Here is a 22587-nt window from a genome sequence, read left to right on the forward strand (position 1 = left end):
AGGTGGTGAACAGACTGCCCAAGGAGGTAAGTAGTGTGAAAACAATTCAGGTATATTTGGATAGATATTAGAGGGATTGGCTGATTGAGGTGTATTTGCTTTTAGGACTGGATAAATGGACTGCAGTGTCTTTCCTGGTCTTGTACTTTCCAACTGTTCCAAACACCTCTGTGCTGTACTTTTTCTGTCCTTTGGATTAGCATTGCAAATCAAAACTCTGAGGTTTCTACCATTGACTGAAAGATATCATATGCCAAATTTAAAACATGTGTCTGAGTAACTAGGTAAAGGGGTTTATTTTCCTGCATTAATAGCCTACAATGTGTTACACTAGCACAGATTATAGCATTCTTGTCACTAGTTTAGAAAGTTCGGCCCCCATTCTTGGATGTGCAGATATAACTTTGGCTGTCAATTCTGTGCAGTACTGAGGGAATCTTACATTGCTGGAGGTGGAATTATTTGGCTGCAACATGAAACCAATGTCCTGACTGCCTGCAGCAGTGGTTCAGATGGATGATGAAGATCCCATGGAATTATTTGAACCAGTACAAAGAGTTCTTTCATCAGCGAAAGCAAAAAACTGCAGATGCTGGAAGTCTGAAATAAAAACAAAAAATACTGGAAATACTCAGCAGGTCAGGCAGTATCTGTGGGGAGAGAAACACAATTAACGTTTCAGGTTGATGACCTTACATCGGAACAAGGTTTGTCATCATCTGAACCAAACTGTTTTCAACCTTGGTGTAATATTTGACCCTAAAATGAGTTTTAATGGTGGGAGACTGGTGGAGCTCTGGAGAGAGGGAGCAGAGGAATTGCATGGAAGGGCTGCAATTTCTCCACATGTGGCGGGATCCATGCGGCCATGGTTACCGGCGGTGGAAAGCCCGCTCCCAACTCTCTCCCGCTCTCTCTCCCGAATATTCCCATGATGGTGCTTGTTAAACCCGCCCTGCAGGCTTCCCGGACAATTAAACAGAAGCCGATCTGATGAAGTCAATTGATGGCGCGTCTTCAGCCGGTTTTCTTAAAGGGACCATACCACAATGCTTTTGACAGTTCTTCTGTCAGTGTCCTGCAGCATTGAGGAGTTGCAAACACTGACAATCACTACACAGAGGTGCACGGCTGCACCCAGGCTCTCCAATGGCTCCCTCCAGATGCTTATGGAGGGAGTCACAGCATGCAAGGAGGTTCTCTTCCCTTCCCATGGGCAGAAGAGACCTCCCCAGGACACCATGCAGCCTGGTTGCACATTGCACAGGAGGGCATAAGCCAGGATGTTGCCAGGAGGACCAGGCTGCAGTAGCGCAAACCTTTCGATGATCTCAGTCGATCACGAAACATTACTGCAAAACTACACTCAACCACATCCTCCTGTGCCACTCATCACATTCCCATCACTCTACCTTCCCTGCTCTACCCCTGCACATCCTTTCTCACACCAACTTACCTTGCACCTTCACCCATCCCTCTCTCACTACATTATCAGTTCCCCATTTCACAGCCACCCCTCACAGGCTCCCTCATCCTATTTCAATCATACCAACTAACAACACACAAGGGTAGGCACTCGGGTCTTTTAGCCAATTTTCATGTATAGTTAATGTTGATATATTGTCAAACATTGAAATCTTTATTTTCAGGACTTTGCATTCTTGGACAGATTTGTGAGCACCTTTGGAAGTGGCTTAGTGAGTTGTAATGAATGATAAGACATAAGGGTACCCTCCGCAATGGTGATGAGTGTGAAAGGAATGGGTTGGACATTGTAGGGATGCTTTATGGAACTGATGTGGGGTGGTGCCAACCTGGCGCATCATGTGGTAGTCAGGGTGAACATCATCAAGTGAAGTAAATGTGGCCATGGTGGGGCCATCACTGGCCTCCCGGGCAGCAATGCGGTCGGGTGCTGATGCCCTGTGTCCTATGCAGCATCAGGTGATTGCGGAGAAGATTGGTGTTGTTGGTAGTGATGCTGGTGTGTTTAGTGATGTTGGTGTTGGGGGTGATTGTGGTGGGATTCTGAGAACTAAGGTAAGATTTTTTCAAGGGCACCGATGCTGCTGGAATAGATGGCAGGTGAGGTTGAGATGACAGAGGCAATCTGTCAATGGTGAGAGAGGTTGCTCCAAGGAGATGACAGTGAATGGAGAGTTCACTGCAAACACTTCCAAAGTGCATACTGCTCAAAAGTCTCTTCCAAGTCCTGAAGGCTTCAGCTTATGACATTGGAAAGTGAACAGCTATGAAATGGTAACTTTTATATCACTTCTGCAGTTGTCAACTAGCCAAAGCAATAGAGAGTCACTGAGCACCTGACTCGACTTACCTGACGTGTTCCCTGAGGAATGCCAAAACCATCAAAAGGTTGGTAAAATTGTAAGTACCTGCTTTTAAGCCTCTTAACTAGAATTTAAGTATTTTTTAATGATGTTAATTACCTGTCCTGCCACTTGCTGTCGGGTCTGCTGTCCAAATGCAGATCTGACAGCTGAGAAACTCACACGAGGCATGTTCAGAGCGGGATCCCAACCCGCTGTCAATCAGGGCCATTTTGACAGCGGGCCCGCCTCCAAACCCACACGCGCAGGGCGGGGAAGATTCCGGCCACGGTATTAGTCTTAAAGAGAAAGAAATCCATGAGCTCTTTACATTTGGTATTGGTGGCAAGTGTTGAATCGGCAGGCGAAAGAGGTTGAGGAGACAGCTATGGAGACGGAGAGCTTAAGTTTTCCCTTATGCTTGAGGATGATTTTGGAATAGTAGGCAGTTTTGTCAGAAGAAAGTGAGGCATGGTAAACATTGATAACTGTTGTGCCAGACCTAGTGATTTATGACAAGGCTAGTTTTGTGCCAGAAATATTCAACTTTGAGTCCTTCTGGTTTTTGGGAGCAAAGATGGAGGAATTGTTAGTTGGAGAGATAGGAACAGGATACTGTTATGTTCAGAATAACTCCACAAGACTGTATATCTTAAGCTCAAACTGTTGTGACCTTGGTCGCTTTATTGTAACTCCAGAGTGAGGAAGCAGCATGGTAGACTGCCTTTTATACCTGCTTGCCTGGGGTGTGCAGGCGACCCTTGGGTCTCCCACAGGTGCGCCCCCTGGTGGCAAGTATTACACATTGGTAATGTTTACATACATAACAGATACAGTGATAGTTTTGCAGGGAACAAGGACATCATAAATTACAGTAAGGGAAACTCCCTAGCCACTGACTCCATCCCTCTCCTTAACTTCTGTCTGAGGCTGAACCAGACTGTTCACAAAATTGGTGTCATATCTGATCCTGAAATTAGCTATCGACCACATATCTGTGCATAATTAAGTCCACCTATTTCCGTAACATCACCTGGCTCCGCCCTTGCCTCAGCTCATCCGCTGCTGAAGCCCTCATCCATGCTTTTTTTACCTCTAGACTTGACTGGCCTCCCACATTCTACCCTGCGTAGCTGATCTAAAACTCGGCTGCCCATGTCCTAACTCACACCAAATCCGGCTCAGCCATCATCCCTATGCTCGCTGACCTATATTGGCTTCCGGTTAATTTCAAAATTCTCATCCTTATTTTCAAATCCCTCCATGGCCTCGCCATTCCCTATTCCTCTAATCTCCTCCAGCCCCACAACCCCCACTTCCGCCCCCCCCTCCCCCCCCCGCCGAGATGTCTGCGCTCCTCGAATTCTGCCCTCTTGAGCATCACTGATTAAAATCGCTCAAACATCTGTTGGGGCCTTCTGTTGCCTAGGCACCAAGTTCTGGAACTCCCTGCCCAAACCTCTCCACCTCTCCACCTCTCTACCTCCCTTTCCTCTTTCAAAACACTCCTTAAAACCTACCTCTGTGCTAATTTCTACTTTGCGGCTTGGTGTCAAATTTTTACCTCATAATACTCCTGTGAAGCGCTTGGGCCATTTCACGATGTTAAAGGCGCTATATAAATACAGTTGTTGTTAATTTAATATGTTGACAGCAGCAGAGATATCATGGCAGGTGAGGGCCAAAGTAAAGGGAATAGGGAGTGAGAACATCAGAAATAGGAGCAGGAGTAGGCTATTTGGCCCCTCAAGCCTGCTCCGCCATTTAATATCATGGCTGATCTGAAACAGAACACATACGGGAGCTAATGGGTGAACTGTTCAGGTGATGGGATTGGAAAAAGTTGGAGAACATGGGTGGTGAGAGAGGAGAGGAAATAGTCTAACATAACCTTATTCGTGATCAAAATATCACACGCAGAGAGGCCACGAGTAATCGCGAGATCGAAAGGGTGACCATGGGTATGAGTAGTAGAATTTATGTGGAGGGTGAGACTAAGTTAGAGGAGAGGGGGCTGGGAGGTGAAAGTTGAAGCCATTAAGAATAAGGAATCGCTGAGTGCAAAAGCCTTCACTCTTCTAACTTATCTTCACTTTTATTCTAACATTATCACCCCCACATTACCATCAACATGGTGAAAGGACCTATGGAAGACAGCTTGTGATGTGCCAGACAACTTGATGTGCTAGTCTGATGCTGCATACTGCTCATATTCACCACCAGTTGCTCAATTCAATTCCTCTTGTGAGGGGATTTTGGCAAAGAAATGTGGCAAAGACCATATCGGAGAAGTTAATGGAGAATCCCCCTGAGCCTCTTACAGCCTTTCTGTAAATGCATGCCACTCAGTGGCCGAGATGAGATCTGATGAAACGCACCTCAAATTATTCATGATTAAACAGCAACTTGCATTTGTATAGCATCTTTACGGTGCTTCGGAGGCGTAATCAAAAAAATTGGACGTTAAGCTAAAGAAGGAGCTATTACGAGAGTGACAAATAGTTTGATCAAACAGGTGGATTTTAAGGAGGGTCTAAAACAAGAGGGAGGTATAGAGGGAAAGATGTTTAGGGAGGGAATTCCAGACTGTGGAGCCTAGATGGCCGAAGCACAGCCACCAATGGTAGGGTGAGGAGGGATACACAATGGTCATAGTCAGTGACACACACTAACTCTGTAACCTTCTCCAGCCCTACAACCCACGCCTATTCCTCAGCCCATATGCTACTGAAACCCTTATCCATTGTCTATGTTACCTCCAGATTTGACTATTTCTGTGTTTTCCTGGCTGGCCTCCCAACCTCCGCCTCCATAAGCTTCCGCTCATTCAAATTTCTACTGTCCGTGTCCTATTCCACTTAACCATTCATCATCATATCATCATGTTACGCTGACCTCATTGACCTATGGTGTGGCCATGAAACTATTTAAACATGAAGATGAGAATTTTAAGTTTGAGGCATTGGGGAAATAGGAGCCAATATAGGTCAATGAGGTCAGCGTAACATGATGATATGATGATGAATGGTTAAGTGGAATAGGACACGGACAGTAGAAATTTGAATGAGCGGAAGCTTATGGAGGCGGAGGTTGGGAGGCCAGCCAGGAAAACACAGAAATAGCCAAATCTGAAGGTAACATAGACACCATTGTGGTTTCAGTAGCATATGGGCTGAGGAATAGCTCAGTGCCGAGGCTGGGAGGAAAAGAGGAAGGATATCTTCGGGAGAAAGTCAGGGTGAGACTCGGGGAGGTACTAGACAAAAGAGTTTGCAGGGTCAGAGGACAGCCCCATCATGTGTATACACATAGCAGGTGCTTTTGCTACTATGGACACTTCTCAAGGGCCTGCTGCCTCGGTAGGGTGGAAAATCAGCCCGTTTCTGCTAGTGCAGGGGGGTGTCAGGTGACCCCACCTCAGAAAGATGATTTTACGGTCTCCTTGGCCTCCTTTCTAAGCAAGTCTATAAAAAAAGGAAATATTGTTTTTATCTGCCAAGCCTGACCCAGAGGTGGGCATCACAATTTTTTTATATTCATTCCTGGGATGTGGGCGTCGCTGGTAAGGTCAGCATTTATTACCCATTCTCAAATGTCCTTGAGAAGGTGGTGGTGAGTCACCTCCTTGAATCGCTGCAGTCCGTGTGGTGGAAGTGCTCCCACAGTGCTGTTAGGGAGGGAGTTCCAGGATTTTGATCCAGCGATGATGAAGGAACGGCGATATATTTCTAAGTCAGGATGGTATGTGGCTTGTAGGACAACTTGGAGGTGGTGGTGTTCCCATGCGCCTGCTGCCCTTGTCCTTCTAGATAGTAGAGATCATGGGTTTGGGAGGTGCTGTCAAATGAGCCTTAGTGAATTGCAGCAGTGCATCTTGTAGATGGTACACACTGCAGCCATGGTATGCCGATGGTAGAGGGAGTGAATGTTGAAGGGGGTGGATGGGATACTAATCAAACGGGCTACTTTGTCCTGGATGGCATCGAGCTTCAGGGGTACGGTAACAGAGTTGTTATGTTACTGGACTAGTAATCCAGAGGCCTGGACTAATTATCTGGAGACATGAGTTTAAATCCCACTACAACAGCTGGGGAATTTAAGTTCAGTTAATTAAATAAATCTGGAATAAAAACCTGTATCAATAATGGTGACCATGAAACTACTGGCTTGTTGGAAAAACCCATCTGGTTCACTAATGTCCTTCCTTGGTCTGGCTTATATGTGACTTCAGACCCACAGCAATGGTGGTCGACTCTTAACTGCCCACTAAAATGGCCTAGCAAGCCACTCAGTTGTACCAAACCACTACGAAAAACAATTATCACTGAAGAGGTAGGAATGTCTCTTTTTTCCGAAGATCCACCAGGTCTCTGAGAGATCCAGTAATCATAAACTCCCAGCATAGGAGATCTCTGCTCCCGACCCTGCCCCCTCCACATCAATGGCCTTGTTTGGGGTGGGTGGAGGGTCTGACCACAAACAGATTTAATAGGGGAGTTTCCAATGGCGTTGTTTCAGGTCAGATCCTCCCCCCACCTCAAACAAGGCCATTGGAAACTTCCCTATTAAACCTGCACCCGGTGTATCTGGGTCGTGGTGTAGTTTGCAGTCTTTCTGCTAAACTCCCCCTGGACTTACGGGAGGAATGCATTGGAAGGGCTGAGGATTTTCTGCCCCTATTTCTTTTTCAATGAATAAAATGCAATGCCCATGTTCATTGTAGATTCCAAAATACTCGAAAAATGCACCAAATAAAGGGTCAAGATCAATATTTTCTGGCAGGTGATACCCTCAACACCTACTGCACCCCAGAAAATAAATCTTGTGCTTTCAATGTTTTTCACACCTTTGAATATTTAAGTTTTTTCACTCCAGTACAAGTGAAAGAACATTGGGAATATCTATAACTTATATCATAAAGTCATCAATACATTAGAATATCTGATAACTTAAACATAACATGCTTCATTGTACATAGAACGAAAGGAAATGAATTCATGTGAAATGGCAAATATTTTGCATAGTCACACTCAAACATTATTTGTGAGTAAAATTAGCAGCATCAAAAAGGGACAGGATGTACAGTGGCTGAGATATATCAGTTAACGTTTCTTTTTCAATACCTAAGTGTAGGTCCACAATTAGTGCAGCACAGCTCTGAATTTACTTCTCCTTCAAATCTGCTGACTTTTTCTCCTTTCCTGATGGTGCTGACTTACACTGTGATAAGTTTCGCTAAAATCTAAATAAACAACATCTCTCACGCTCCCCCAAAATTGAATTATTTTTTTTTAACGGGTCTCTCCCATTTGTTGCAATAAACTGAAATTTAAAAAAAATACATCCTTGTGTATTAAAACGTATATTCTGCTCCCTGATTTTATTTGTAGGTAACAGATAAATTCCTGGAAGCAATCTCTTGCCTTTGCAGAGTAGTAAGAAATGGGAAAGAAACAACTCCGAATCCCAACTGAATCAACATCCCACAGCTTGACATGCTGTTCACATACACCATTCAGTCTGTTGAGGGTCTCACGTGAAGGGGAGGCAAAGAGTAAATGAACTGCATTATGAGTATCCCTATTATGCCTTCTGTTGCCTAGGCCCGAAGCTCTGGAATTCCCTGCCTAAATCTCTCCACCTCGCTACCTCTCTTTCCTCCTTCAAGACGCTCCTTAAAACCTACCTCTTTGACCAAGCTTTTAGACACCTGCCCTAATTTCTCCTTATGTGGCTTGGTGTCAAATTTTTTATCTCATAATATTCCTGAGAAGCACCTTGGGACATTTCACCACGTTAAAGGCACAATATAAATACAAGTTGTTGTTATTATGAAGAATAATATGGCTAAAAGAGTGCTTCAAAGATTCAGGGCTCAACACTGTGGTTTATAATGCCATCTAAAACCCTTGATGTATTAGTGCTTTATAATACAATCCAACTTATGTGTATTTCCTGTATGCAAAATGGATGCATAATTATACAATTTGTACAACCGTGTCATACCTTGGTAAAACATGTATTATTATTTATACCACCAAATGTATCATTTACCTGTTAGTACACATCCTGAGTAATCTTTACTGATCTACTGTCCTTACTTCTACAAGCATAATATAAAATTCTGACGGAACTGGATAGGTTAGCTGCGGGAAGAATGTTCCCGATGTTGGGGAAGTCCAGAACCAGGGGACACAGTCTCAGGATAAGGGGTAAGCCATTTAAGACTGAGATGAGGAGAAACTTCTTCACTCAGAGAGTTGTTAACCTGTGGAATTCCCTACCGCAGAGAGTTGTTGATGCCAGTTCATTGGATATATTCAAGAGGGAGTTAGATATGGCCCTTATGGCTAAAGGGATCAAGGGGTATGGAGAGAAAGCAGGAAAGGGGTACTGAGGTGAATGATCAGCCATGATCTTATTTAATGGCGGTGCAGGCTCGAAGGGCCGAATGGCCTAGTCCTGCACCTAGTTTCTATGTTTCTATAATGGAACTCTCATCAACAAAACACTGAACCCAGAATCACTTGTGTCGGTCAAAAATTAAGCAGTAGGTTATTGCAAGAGATTAGAAATGGATAGAAATTTCACTACAGCAGGATGCTATTCAACCCATTGTGCCTGTGCTGGTGCTTGTTCAATGACAGGCTCTAATCCCTGTGCTGTAAACAGAGCTACGCCAAGCTTCAAACCATTACAACCTCTGCAGTATATATTTTTATATGAAATCTTAGCTAGGCCAATGTATTGTGAATTTAAAATGAAGCTCTGCTAGTTGTTTCCTAAAAGGATGTATTGGTTTTTGAGAGAGGGGGGAAGTGAGACAATACGCAAATAGATTTAGTTTTGAGGGGATGCAGCCAGGGTGGTTCCCCACAATGCTGTTTATTTCCTATATTTACCAAAGAATTGGATCTGAATTTTACTCTTGGTTTTAAGATGCAAAGCATGTTCTATAGGCTAAACTTTCGTATCATTTTCGGTGGGTTCTCGGCGACTTTCTCGGCGGTATAGCTCTTTTTCCGCCCGGCGAATGTTTCCCCATTATTTTTTTAATGGTATCGCCCAAATCTGAAAGTGCCCACCGGGACCAAACTGCCGATTTGCAATGCCGAGAAAATCACCAGGGCGTAAGTTTGGCCTCAACGGAAGCCTGTCCAGATCGCCGACGGAACCGTCCTGTAAAAGCTGCTTAAACAGGGCGGTAAGTGAGTACTCTGCAAAGAAAGGTAAGTTAAAGGTTCTTTATTTTTTTTTACATTTTAAAACGGCGATTAGATGGAAAAGTGTCTTGGGAATGTTTTTTATGTTTTTAGTTTTTTTTGTGAAATTTTTTTTCAGTTTTCTCCCCTCCCTCGGCCCAACTGCAGCCTCAGACTAAATTAAAAAAAAACACCCGTTTTATTTAGTTTCCCCTTAACCGCCGAGAATAAAGGTGCAAGACCCATTTTCTCGCTGGACAATTAGTTTTAACATAAAAATGTAAATTTTCACCAGCGTTGCTTTCCAAACATTAGCGGTTTTTCTGAGCGGGCAATTGGATGTTGAGGGGCTCTCAGGAAAGTCTAGCCCATACTCTCATTTTTGGTAACAAGCTATGGCCTAGAAATTGGGCTACTTACTGCCACCCGTTTGCGCTACAGGCTGCAGGGGGACTTGGACAGGTTAGTTTGAATGGGCAAATGCATGGCAGATGTAGTATAATGTGGATAAATATGAGGTTATCCACTTTGGTGGCAAAAACAGGAAGGCAGATTATTATCTGAATGGTGACAGATTAGTAAAAGGGGAGGTGCAACAAGACCTGGGTGTCATGGTACATCAGTCATTGAAGGTAGGCATGCAGGTACAGCAGGCAGTAAAGAAAGCAAATGGCATACTAGCCTTCATAGCGAGGGGATTTGAGTATAGGAGCAGGGAGGTCTTGCTGCAGTTGTACAGGGCCTTGGTGAGACCACACCTTGAGTATTGTGTGCAATTTTGGTCTCCTAATCTGAGGAAAGACGTGCTTATTATTGAGGGAGTGTAGTTAAGGTTCACCAGACTGATTCCCAGGATGGCAGGACTGACAGATGAAGAAAGACTGGATCGGCTAGGCTTATACTCACTGGGATTTAGAAGAATGAGAGGGGATCTCATAGAAACGTATAAAATTCTGACGGGACTGGACAGGTTAGATGCAGGAAGAATGTTCCTGGTGTTGGGAAAGTCCAGAACCAGGGGACACAGTCTAAGGATAAGGGGTAAGCCATATAAGACCGAGATCAGGAGAAACTTTATCACCCAGAGAGTTGTGAACCTGTGGAATTCTCTGCCACAGAAAGTTGTGGAGTCCAGTTCGTTGGACATATTCAAAAGGGAGTTAGATGTTGCCCTTACGGCTAAAGGGATCAAGGGGTATGGAGAGAAGGCAGGGGTGGGGTACTGAGGTTGCATGATCAGCCATGATCATGTTGAATGGCGGTGCAGGCTTGAAGGGCCGAATGGCCTGCTCCTGCATCTATTTTCTATGTTTCTATGTTTATCTTGGTGATAAATGGCAGCGGTCCCCCCAGTGCCCTTCTCTGGTGTAGGACTCGGCGAAGGCATTTTAGTGAGGGCCTGCTCACCCTGGACATGTAAATGAAGAGAGCGTGATGTCAATCGGCATGCCTTTGACCATAGTGTTGAGTTCGACGCTAAGACCTAAGCTCACTCTGAAAAGCGAGTGTTCAGCAGACTGATGGAAACGCTGTCAGCACTTCTTAAAGGAACACACAGATCTTTCAGGTAAATTTAAATTTAAGCTTTTGGACTGGATGTTTAAAATGTTTTTAAATAGTGGTTAAACGTTTTGTAAGTGTGCAGGGAGTGCTGCTGGATTACAGCAAGGCCTCAGATGATAAAGGAAGGCCTCTGAGAAGGCAGAAAATGCTGCAAATACTCAACAGGCCAGGCAGCATCCACAGAGAGAGAGAAACAGTTCACGTCTCAGGTCAAGATGCTGCCTGACCTGCTGAGTATTTCCAGCATTTTATGCTTTTATTTCAGATTTACAGCATCCGCTTGCAGAGAGAAGAGGAAGATGCAGAAGAGGAGGAAGCCGAAGAGAATGAAGCAGAAGGATGCATCACCCTTTCTGGCCAGGATATCTGGGATGAAATCACCTACCTGTGGTACCAGGGACCATGACCACAATTCCCCTTTCAACATTAGTCCTACCTTACCTTCCCTCTGTTACTGACCATCACAGCGTCCTCTTGGTCACTGTGCTGAAATAAAGGCCATCATAAAGCAAACTTTCCAATCCAACTTTATACATCTATCCATCCAATATGACATCAAGAAATCAATTAATCATCCTAATGCATTCCCTTAGTTTCTTCCTTGTGTGTGCCTTTGCCTAACCTACTGATGTCACGCAATGCTACCCCAGTGCCTGCAACATGACTGGTGGAAGGCTGCTGACTTTCAGTGGGTCGGGGGGACACGGCAAATGGCCTTGCTAGTCGACCTTGAGGAGCTGGTGGCTGGGTGTGTCAATTCGAGTGACGGTGCTTTTTCGTAGCCTTCTTCCTCTTCTTCCACTTCCTCTTCCTCTATCTCTTCTCCACTTCCTGGGCAGGCTGCATTTCTTGGGTGTGTGAAATGAGGAAGGCACAAGGGTGGAGTTGTGGAGAGGGGATGGTGGGGGGGTGGGGGGGGGGGGTGAGAGGGGGGAAAGCAAGAGGTGCATGTGAAAAGGAGGATAACATATGAAGATACCAGTGCTGTGCGTTGATGCACTGAGCAGAGTGTGAAGCTAGTGGTGCAGTTGGTAGGAGACGGCTGTTGAAAATGCATTCACTGACCTTAACAACTGGCCTGAGGTCATGAAGCTAATTTCGGCACAGGCGCCGAGTTGTAGGGGCAACATTGCTGACAGTAACGGCCTTGGTGATCTGGTCCCACATCCTTCTTTCTGAAGGGCCTCCTGCCCCCTGTGGGTGGAGCATTCTCACTGTATTGACCCCCCTGTACAAAGATAGAATGCTGCGTGCGAGACCCGAGGTGCCCCTTCCCTGGCTTGCTGAGCTATTTGTGTTAGTACTGAAACACGTTTCCCATTATTTTAGGTGTGGAAGGGAATTCAGCTTTAAGACCCCACGGGGAATGGTGGCTTAGTGGCTATGTTACTGGCTATTAATCCAGAGGCCTGGACTAATGATTTAGAGACATGAGCACGGCAGCTGGGGAATTTTAATTCAATTAATTAAATAAAACTGGAACAAAAAGTTAGTACCAGTAAAGGTGACCCTGAAACTGGATTGATGTAAAAACCCATTGGTTCAATAATGTCGTTTAGGGAAGGAAATTTGCTGTCCTTACCTGGTCTGGCCTATTTGTGACTCCAGACCCACAGCAAAATGTGGTTGACTCATAACTGCCCTCTGCCACAAAGGTGGCTTCAAGGTATATTCAAGAAGGTGGCTCGCCACCAACTTCTCATGGGCAATAAATGCTGGCCTTGCCTGCAATGCCCACATCCTATGAATGAAATAAAAAAGACACCCATTTAGGAATTCTTTTTAATGTTTATTTTTTTTTTCCAGAAGGCAGTTGAGCTGTAAGGGCTAAACACTGCCAATTTTTACATGATTTTTTTTGTTCATTTCAGAAGGCAGTTCCCCTTTAAAAGACCAAACTGCTTTCTGAAATGACAGCCTTGCTTTAAGAGAAGGCTGCTCTTGCTGTATGACACTACAGCCATGCTACATTGGGGCCTCCTGCCAGGACGAATGCTACCAGGGCAGCATTGCACAGTGAGTTTAGTGCCGGGCGAATAACCCCCAGCGCTAATTCTTCAGTCTTGCCGGCGCCACCATTTTCGGCAGTCGTTAACACCCGGCTGCAGTAGCACCGGCAGCTTTTGTGGAGGCCGTGAATTTCTAGGCCCAAATGTTTAAGAACAGTCAAGGTATTTGGTATACAAGCCATGTCAGAAGTAATCACGTCTATCTAAAAATCAAAACTCCAAATAAAAATCAAATGTGAAAATACTCAACTGGAGGAGGGCTAATTTCAGTGAGTTGAAAAGTGATCTGGCCCAAGCGAATTGGAATTAAAGATTGGTTGGTAAAACAGTAAATGAGCAATGGGAGGCTTTCAAAGAGGACATAGTTCAGGTACAGACGAGACACATTCCCATGAGTTGGAAAGGAAGGGCATCCAAAGCTAGAGCTCCCTGAATGACTAATGATCGAGATATTAAAATGTAACAGAAAAAGAAGGCTTATAATAAATATCGGGTTCATAATTCATCAGAGAACCAAGCTGAATAGACAACGTAGAGGGGAGAACTAAAAAAGGAAATAATAGGGTTAAAGAGAATGTATGAGTATATGTTAGCAGGTAACATAAAAGGGAATCCAAAAGTCTTTTATAAACATATGTGGCCCAAAATTCCACATGGACTTTTATTGGCACAGTTGTCGAGGTAGTCCGATTTTTTAGTGGCCCGTCTGCGCCCCAAAAAATAGTTCCAACTTTCGGCGGCATAACCTTTCATTTTGGAGCAGCACAGATGTCCTTAAGCTCTGTGGGTGGAGCTTAAGGTCTGCGCCAAAAAACTGAGGTTGCCAGGGTAACGAGGGACGCTGAATTTATCCTGTAGTGTCATTGCTGATTTCGCTCTCCCCAAGAACTTCTATTTTCATAACAGGTGTAAGCATTCCAAGAGACTAATTTAAAAAAATTGATTTGTCTCTTTGTAAACTCAACCATGACCCCGTGATGGCCCCCGCCCCCCTCCCCCACCCCCCTGCACTCGATGCCTGCCGCTTCTATCCCGGGCAGAAAGGCCCCCCGCACTGGCCCACTTCTATCCCGGGCCAAATGGCCCCCTGCCCCGCCGCCGTGTCTTCAGCTCCGCTGAAACAATGGAGTCTTCTCTCCGTCGATTTTCTCTTCTCTGCGCCGATTTCCTTAAATGTACGTGAGGTTTTTCAGAAGGGTGCAGTGCACTGTTTTAGAAAAAAATCCTACTTGGCCAAACTTGCTTCAATGGCCAGGAATGGCGCACCTGGCAGGTTCCGCCCCCTTAAAAACATTAAAAAAATCGGGAACTAAAAAAATCGGACGTACCTACTTTAGAATGGCGCAGAAACTTTGGTGAAACTTGCAAATTTTAGTCTGCTCCAAAAAAAACAGCGTAGGCCAAAAAAAATGGTGCCGAAAATTCAGCACATAAAGAGTAAATAGTCTATAACAGTAGTCACATGAAGGGTAGGGCCGATTCAGGACTAAAAAGGAGATCATTTTGTGGAGGCTGAGATCATAAATGAAGACGAGGATACTGCCAATGTAGTAGCAAAGGAGGTGGCAGCAAAGAAATTGGATAGAATAAAAATAGATAAAGGGGAGCTACTAAAAAGGTTGGCAGCGCTCAAAGTAGAAAAGGCACTTGGTCCGGGTGGGGTGCATCCGAGTTGCTGAGGGAAGTAAGGGTGGAAATTGTGGAGGCTCTGGCCACAATCTTCCAATCCTCTTTAGATATGGGAGTGGTACCAGAGGACTGGAAGATTGCAAATGTTACACTCCTATTCAAAAAGGGGGAGAAAGTTAAATCTGACAACAATAGGCCAGTCAGCCTAACGTCAGTGGTGGGGAACCTTTTAGAGACAGTAATCTGGATCAAAATTAATTGGCATTTGGGAAAAAAATATGGATTAAATAAATGAAAGCCAGCATGGATTTGTTAAAGGCATGTTTGACTAACTTGATGAGTTCTTTGATGAAGTAATGGAGAGAGTTGATGAGAGTAGTGTGGTTGATGTTGTGGCATTTGATAAAGTACCGCACAATAGACTTGTTAGCAAAATTGAAGCCCATGGGATTAAAGGCACAGTGAGAGCGCGGAAACAAAATTGGCTAAGGGACAGAAAGCAGAGAGCAATGGTGAATGGTTGTTTTTCAAACTGGAGAGAAGTGTGCAGAGGTATTCCCCAGGGCTTGGTGTGGGGACCACTGCTCTTTTTGATATATATTAATGACCTAGACTCGGATATACAGGACATAATTTCAAAGCTTGCAGATGATATGAAACTCAGAAAAGTAGTAAACAATGAGGAGGATAGTAACAGACTTCAGGAGGACATAGTCAGACTGGTTTAATGGGCAGACACATGGCAGATGAGATTCAACGCAGAGAAATGTAAAGTGGTTCACTTTGGTAGGAAGAATGAGGAGAGGCAATATAAACTAAATGGTACAATTTTAAAGAGGGGTGCATGAATAGAGAAACCTAGGGGTGTATGTACACAAGTCTTTGAAGGTAGCAGAACAAGTTGAGAAGGCTGTAAAAAAGGCACAAAGGATCTTTGGCTTTATCAATAGAGGCATAGAGTACAAAAGCATGGAAATTATACTAAACCTTAATAAAACACTGGTTAGGCCCCAGCTGGAGTATTGTGTCCAATTCTGGGCACCACACTTTAGGAAGGATGTCAAGGCCTTTGAGAGCGTGCAGAGATTTACTAAAATGTTACCAGGGTTGAAAGACTTCAGTTACATGGAAAGACTAGAGAAGCTGGGGTTGTTCTTCTTAAGGGGAGATTTGATCGAGGTGTCCAAAATCATGAAGGGTTTTGATCAAGTAAATAAGGGGTAACTGTTTCATTTGGCAGAAAGGTCGACAGCCAGAGGACACAAATTGAAGATAATTGGCAAAAGAACGAGAGGCAACATGAGGAAAAAATGCTTACGCAGCAAGTTGCTATGATGTGGAATGCACTGCCTGAAAGGGCGGTGGAAGCAGGTTGAGTGATAACTTTCAAAAGGCAATTGGATAAATACTTAAAGTAGAAAAATTTACAGGGCTAAGGGGCAAGAGCGGGGGAATGGGATTAATTGGATAGCTTTACCAAAGAACCAGCACAGGCATGATGGGCCAAATGGCCTCCTTCTGTGCTGTGTCATTCTATGCTTCTATCTGCCTGAATGCTAAAACTGATTAGAAACATGTTTGCATGTCTATTGTTTTGATCCAGGTGCCAAAAGCAGTATAGTATAAGCTGTGACTACTTTTCTCTGTGCTGCAGTTTATTATCTGAAATCTTTTGTTTCCACATTGTAGTGATGAAACACGACTACAGAGAAATGTCAGAAGTTATTTTGGTCACAATAACATGTTCTGATATGATTTTCACCATTGTCTCACATATACTTAAACAGGAGAAAGAATGTTGGACAATTTTGTTCAAGTGCACTGTTTAAAATTTCACACTGTGCTTTTCCCAAAAGTGACCACTAGTCTGCACTGCAGCATAAGGGGCAGCTGAAAGTTGGCATGAATACAGACAATATGTTCAGTAATATGTGAGAACATAAGAAGTGAAGAAGTGAAAACAAATTTGACCCATCAAAACCCACTCAATCCAGAGTCCAAGCATGATTACACTGTCATGGACTTTCCTCCTGCTCCCCCACTACTACCAGTACCACTGGTGGATCCCCCCAAAATCCTGCAGTCTGCTGCTCCATAGTGCGATACACCTATTGTACCTGTGGCCCAGCAGTGCTTCCCATGTTTGGGTAGCCTGCTGGCTCTCAGGCCTAAGTTCTCCGAAGTTAACACCAATGCCAACCACTTTCACCTCAATCGGTTACCGTTGACGTTGCGATCAGAAACCTCGGCCTCAAAGTCCAAGGGGCCGATTTTGATGAACTTACCGCCCACTGCCGCCGACTGCCGCCCACTGCTGCCAACAATTCCCCTGCTCGAACCGCCCAGTGCCACTTTCGACCTGGCCTGGAGTGGGCGGGACTGGAGAGCCGCCGGGAAGCGCCCGCCGACGTCAGCGGAGGGCCGATGGTTGTAAGTACACTCCCGCCCGCCGATATGCCAGATTGGCGCGGGCAGGAGTCGGCTGGAGTCGGCGGCAGGACGGCGATGGACCGCTGAGTGGAGGCAGCTCTGTCCTGAATAATGAGTGCCAAGATCCTGTAACAAAGGTAAGTGGAATGTTTTAAATTATTTCTTTACAGGTACTTATCTGGATGGGGTCCCTTGAAGGTCGTCAGATGTTTTTTTTTTGTTGGTGATGATTTTTATTTTTACCTCTTCGACCCTCCGTGGGCCAGACTCCATCCTCGGCGGCACTTCCCGCCCTCTGCCACCCAGATTGGCGCCGTAAGTCGTTGATTTGCCACCCGCCGACCTTCGAGGGACCTCGGCAATGAAAACCCCGCCAAAAGTACCATCCGGTACCTCGCCGGCCATCTGCGGCACTTTGGGCGACACTTGGGCGGGCAGAGGCCTTGACCAAGTTTGGCCCCCAAGTTCACAATGACCGATTGGGTGAGGCACTAAAGCACTGCTGGTTCCCGTGCACCCAGAGCCAAAAAGGAAGTCACCTCTTTCAGGAGGCAAAATAAAAATAGAGACGCAAAGCACTTCAGGAGCAATAAACATTAAAGGACCCGCAGGATATAAAAAGCCATGAGGTAGAGACTGCCCAGCAAAAAATGTCTCCCCTTTCAAAACGATGAAGAAGTATTGAACTGACATAGGCTGTCACACATAAGTGGTATCCGATGACAAAATAGACAAGAAAGCTACAAGAATGGAAGTTTCTCTTCGCCCCCCCACACACATTACACAAGCAGAGTTTGATTGAAGTAAAGCAGAGAACAGAACCTCAGTATACAAAGCCAGTTTTTTGGTGATTCGGTTCATGTATTCTAGAATAGCCTGCGTCATAAGTAAATCAGCAACTAATTCAAATTAATTGGAATTGCTGCATACAAATGTATTACATTGAATCTATCCTTGTGACAAGAATAATGGAATACTGTCCCAGCATCTCAGTGTATGACTCTCAATGCTTATTGTGCTTATCCTCTTCTAATGAGAATAACTCTGATACAAATGGACTGAAATCATTATCACCAGTTTAAATGCACGTGGGGCCCAATTTTCAATAGCTGTATTTTTTCTTTTAATTTATTTATTCAGGAGATGTGAGTGTTGTTGGCAAGGCCAGCGTTTATTGCCCATCCCTAATTGCCCTTGAGAGGATGGTGTCGGGGAGCCACCTTCTTGAACCGCTGCAGTCCTTGTGAAGGTACTCCCACAGTGCTGTTCGGGAGGGAGTTCCAGGATTTTGACCCAGTGACAGTGAAGGAATGGCCAAATATTTCAAAGTCAGGATGGTGTGTAACTTGGCGGGGAACTTGGAGGGGATGGTGTTCCCATGCGTCTGCTGCCCATGTCCTTTTAGGTGGTAGAGGTCACAGGTTTGGGAGGTGCTGTTAAAGAAGCCTTGGCGAGTTGCTGCAGCCCTGGTACTCCGGTGGTGGAGGGAGTGAATGTTTTAAGGTGATGGATGGGGTGCCAATCAAACGGACTGCTTTGTCCTGGATGGTTCAACTGTAATTATGTTATATCTTCCATAATGCTATGTTTGTGACTTTCCACAGATTGGTATCAGGTTACAGGCAGCCATTTCTTTATCTACAGCTAATATGCCTCTTGGATGTTAATTACAAGGATGTGCCATAAATCGATCTAAAGGAGCTGAAAGTACAATGGCAAATTCCTGAATTCATAATACATCTAGAATTGAAAAATATAATGTGGAGAAAGGAACCAGTTTGAAAGATTTATTGAGACCCTGCTTGAGATCAGTTGGGAATTCTCTGGGCAGCACCCACACTGGTGTATGTGTACTGGAAGATCACAAAGGTCCTGTTTGTGTACAACAAGCTTAGAATTTGCTGATTAAGCTGGTGTAAAGTACTGATTACACGTGGCTTCTCACATTCTAGAGGTTTTATACTCGATAAGTTCTTGGGTTTAATGTCACCAGTCCCATAAGTGGGTTACCGTCATCATTGTGATCAGAAAACCTTGGCCAAGAATAACCACTTGGGTGAGGTACGGGGTACTGCTTAGTACCCATGCAGCCAGAGTCAAAATCAATCTCCTACAATGTAAGTACACCGTTTTCAGTGAGACCCAGGTTCGTAACAGAGAACCCTTATCCTGTATCATCATCATAGGCAGTCCCTCGGTGACTGAACAGTCCAATACGAGAATCACAGTCCCTGTCACAGGTCATTGAGGGAAAGGATGGGTGGGACTGGTTTGCCGCACGCTCTTTCAGCTGCCTGTGCTTGATTTCTGCACGCTCTCGGCGTTGAGACTCGAGGTGCTCAGCGCCCTCCCAGATGCATTTCCTCCAGTTAGGGCGGTCTTTGGCCAGGGACTCCCAGGTGTCGGTGGGGATGTTGCACTTTATCAAGGAGGCTTTGAGGGTGTCCTTGAAACGTTTCCTCGGCCCACCTTTGGCTCATTTGCTGTGAAGGAGTTCCGAGTAGAGCACTTGCTTTGGGAGTCCTGTGTCAGACATGCGAACAATGTGGCCTGCCCAGCGGAGCTGATCGAGTGTGGTCAATGTTATGTCTTTAACCCTTTGTAACCTGCATGACACCTGACCAACAGAGCTGCAAATCCTGCAAACCACCATGTTGCAGAGGAAGTTCGATCTACAATGGATCAGGCTGAATTGGAGACTCGTACTAAGGAGTCACAAGTGTACGGGGTACACACGTTCACGACAAAATGTCCACCAATAATGTTGAAAGTTGAACTGAACGGAATTCCAGTATCTATGGAGCTGGACATGGGGGCAAGTCAATCCATAATGAGTAAAAAGGCCTTCGACAGGCTGTGGGGAAATAAGGCACAAAGGCCCAAGCTCAGCCCCATTCACACCAAACTAAGGATTTACACCAAGGAACTAATCCCTGTAATTGGCAGTGCAGAAGTCAAAGTTTCCTACGACGGAGCAGTACATGAACACCCGCTGTAGATTGTACCAGGGGATGGCCCCACGTTGTTTGGCAGAAGCTGGCTGGGAAAAATCTGCTGGAGCTGAGACGACATCCGAACGCTTTTGTCAGTCGATGACGCCTCATGTACCCAGGTTCTGAGCAAGTTCCCATCGTTGTTCGAACCAGGCATTGGAAGCTTATTAGGGGCGAAAGTGCAGATCCATTTGGTTCCCGGTATGCTACCCATCCACCACAAGGCACGGGCGGTACCGTACATGATGCGTGAAAAAGTGGAAATTGAGCTGCAACGTGAAGGCATTATCGCGCCAGTGGAATTCAACGACTGGGCCAGTCCGATTGTCCCGGTATTCAAGGAGGATGGCACGGTTAGAATTTGTGGGGACTATAAAGTAACAATTAACCATTTTTCGCTGCAGGATCAGTACCCCGCTACCCAAGGCTGATGACCTATTTGCGACCCTGGCTGGAGGGAAGACGTTCACCAAGCTGGACCAGACTTCAGCCTACGTGACGCAGGAGCTGGAGGAGTCTTCGAAAGGCCTCACCTGAATCAACACGCACAAAGGTCTGTTTATGTACAACCGGTGCCCGTTCGGGATTCTTGCAGCGGAACATGGAGCGCCTACTAAAGTCGGTTCCTTCAACAGTGGTCTTCCAGGACGACATATTGGTTATAGGTCGGGACTCCGTGGAGCGCTTGAAGAATCTGGAGGAGGTTCTTAGTCAGTTGGATCGCGTGGGACTCAGGTTGAAACGCTCGAAGTGTGTTTTCCTGGCACAGGACGTCGAATTCTTGGTAAGGAGAATCACGGCAGATGGCATCAGACCCACCGACGTCAAGACGGAGGCCATCAAGAACGCGCTGAGACCACAGAACGTGACAGAGCTGCGGTCGTTCCTGGGACTCCTTAACTATTTCGGTAATTTCCTACCTGGGTTAAGTACTCTGCTAGAACCCTTAAATGCGCTACTGCGCAAGGGAGATGATTGGGTATGGGGGAATTCATAAGAGGCTGCCTTTAAGAAAGCCAGAAATCTGTTGTGTGCTAACAAATTGCTTGTCCTGTATAACCCTTGTAAACGATTAGTGCTAGCTTGCGATGCGTCGTCATACGGGGTCGGGTGTGTGTTACAATAGGCTAACGAATCGGGGATTTTGCAACTGGTCGCTTATGCGTCCAGGAGTTTGTCCAAGGCCAAAAGGGCTTCCAGCATGGTTGAAAAAGAAGCTCTGGCGTGCGTTTATGGGTAAAAAAAATGCACCAGTACTTACTTGGCCTCAAGTTTGAGTTTGAAACTGACCACAAGCCGCTCATATCGCTGTTCTCTGAGAGCAAAGGGATTAATACCAATGCCTCTGCCCTCATTCAAAGATAGGCGCTCATGCTGTCGGCATACAACTATGTAATTCGCCACAGACCAGGCACAGAGAACTGCGCAGATGCTCTCAGTCGGCTGCCATTGCCCACCACTGGGGTGGAAATGGCACAGCCAGCGGACTTGCTCATGGTCATGGAGGCATTCGAGAAGACCCCTTTACGGCCCACCAGATCAGGACCTGGACCAGCCAGGATCCTTTATTGTCCTTGGTAAAACAAACTGTGTCCTCCATGGGAGCTGGTCCAGTGTCCCAGTGGAGATGCAGGAAGCAATTAAGTCGTTCCACAGACGCAAAGACGAGTTGTCCCTGCAGGCGGACTGTCTATTGTGGGGGAATCGCGTGGTCTTGCCCAAGAAAGGCAGAGATACGTTCATATGTGAACTGCACAGCACCCACCCAGGCATTGTAATCATGAAAGCCATAGCCAGATCCCATGTGTGGTGGCCCAGCATCGACTCTGATTTAGAGTCATGTGTGCGGCAGTGCAACACTTGCTCTCAGCTGAGCAATGCACCCAGAGAGGCACCGTTAAATTTGTGGTCGTGGCCCTCCAAACCGTGGTCGAGGATCCATGTAGACTATGTGGGCCTATTTCTAGGCAAAATGTTTTTGGTTGTCATGGACGCGTACTCAAAATGGATTGAATGTGCAATAATGTCTGTAAGCACGTCCACGGCCACCATTGAAAGCCTACGAGCCATGTTTGCCACGCACGGCCTACTGATGTCCTAGTCAGCGACAATGGGCCGTGCTTCACATGTCACATCTGCCCCGTTCAAGTACGCACCCAATGGCCAGGCAGAACGGGTAGTTCAGACCATCAAGCAAAGCTTGAAACGTGTGTCGGAAGGCTCCCTGTAGATCCGGTTGTCCCGAGTGCTGCTCAGCTACCGCACCAGACCCCACTCACTCACCGGGGCTCCCCCAGCTGAGCTGCTCATGAAAAGGGTGCTTGAAACAAGGCTCTCTCTTGTCCACCCTGATCTCCATTATCACGTGGAGGGCAAGCGGCATCAACAGAGTGTGTACCATACTGTGCAAATTTGTCACGCGATATTGAGATCA

General features: G+C 45.7%; 1 long non-coding RNA gene across 1 annotated transcript in view; it reads right to left on the minus strand.

Annotated features, from left to right (window-relative positions):
* Positions 1-205: 205 nt before the first annotated feature.
* Positions 206-22587, minus strand: part of LOC139265619 (uncharacterized) — a 130108-nt gene continuing 107726 nt past the window's right edge. The window contains exon 3 of the long non-coding RNA XR_011593594.1: positions 206-600. This is a non-coding gene — a long non-coding RNA (uncharacterized lncRNA). The remainder of the gene's footprint in view (positions 601-22587) is intronic.

The sequence above is a fragment of the Pristiophorus japonicus genome, chromosome 6 (genome assembly GCF_044704955.1).
Source record: "Pristiophorus japonicus isolate sPriJap1 chromosome 6, sPriJap1.hap1, whole genome shotgun sequence".
Lineage (NCBI taxonomy): Eukaryota > Metazoa > Chordata > Chondrichthyes > Pristiophoridae > Pristiophorus > Pristiophorus japonicus.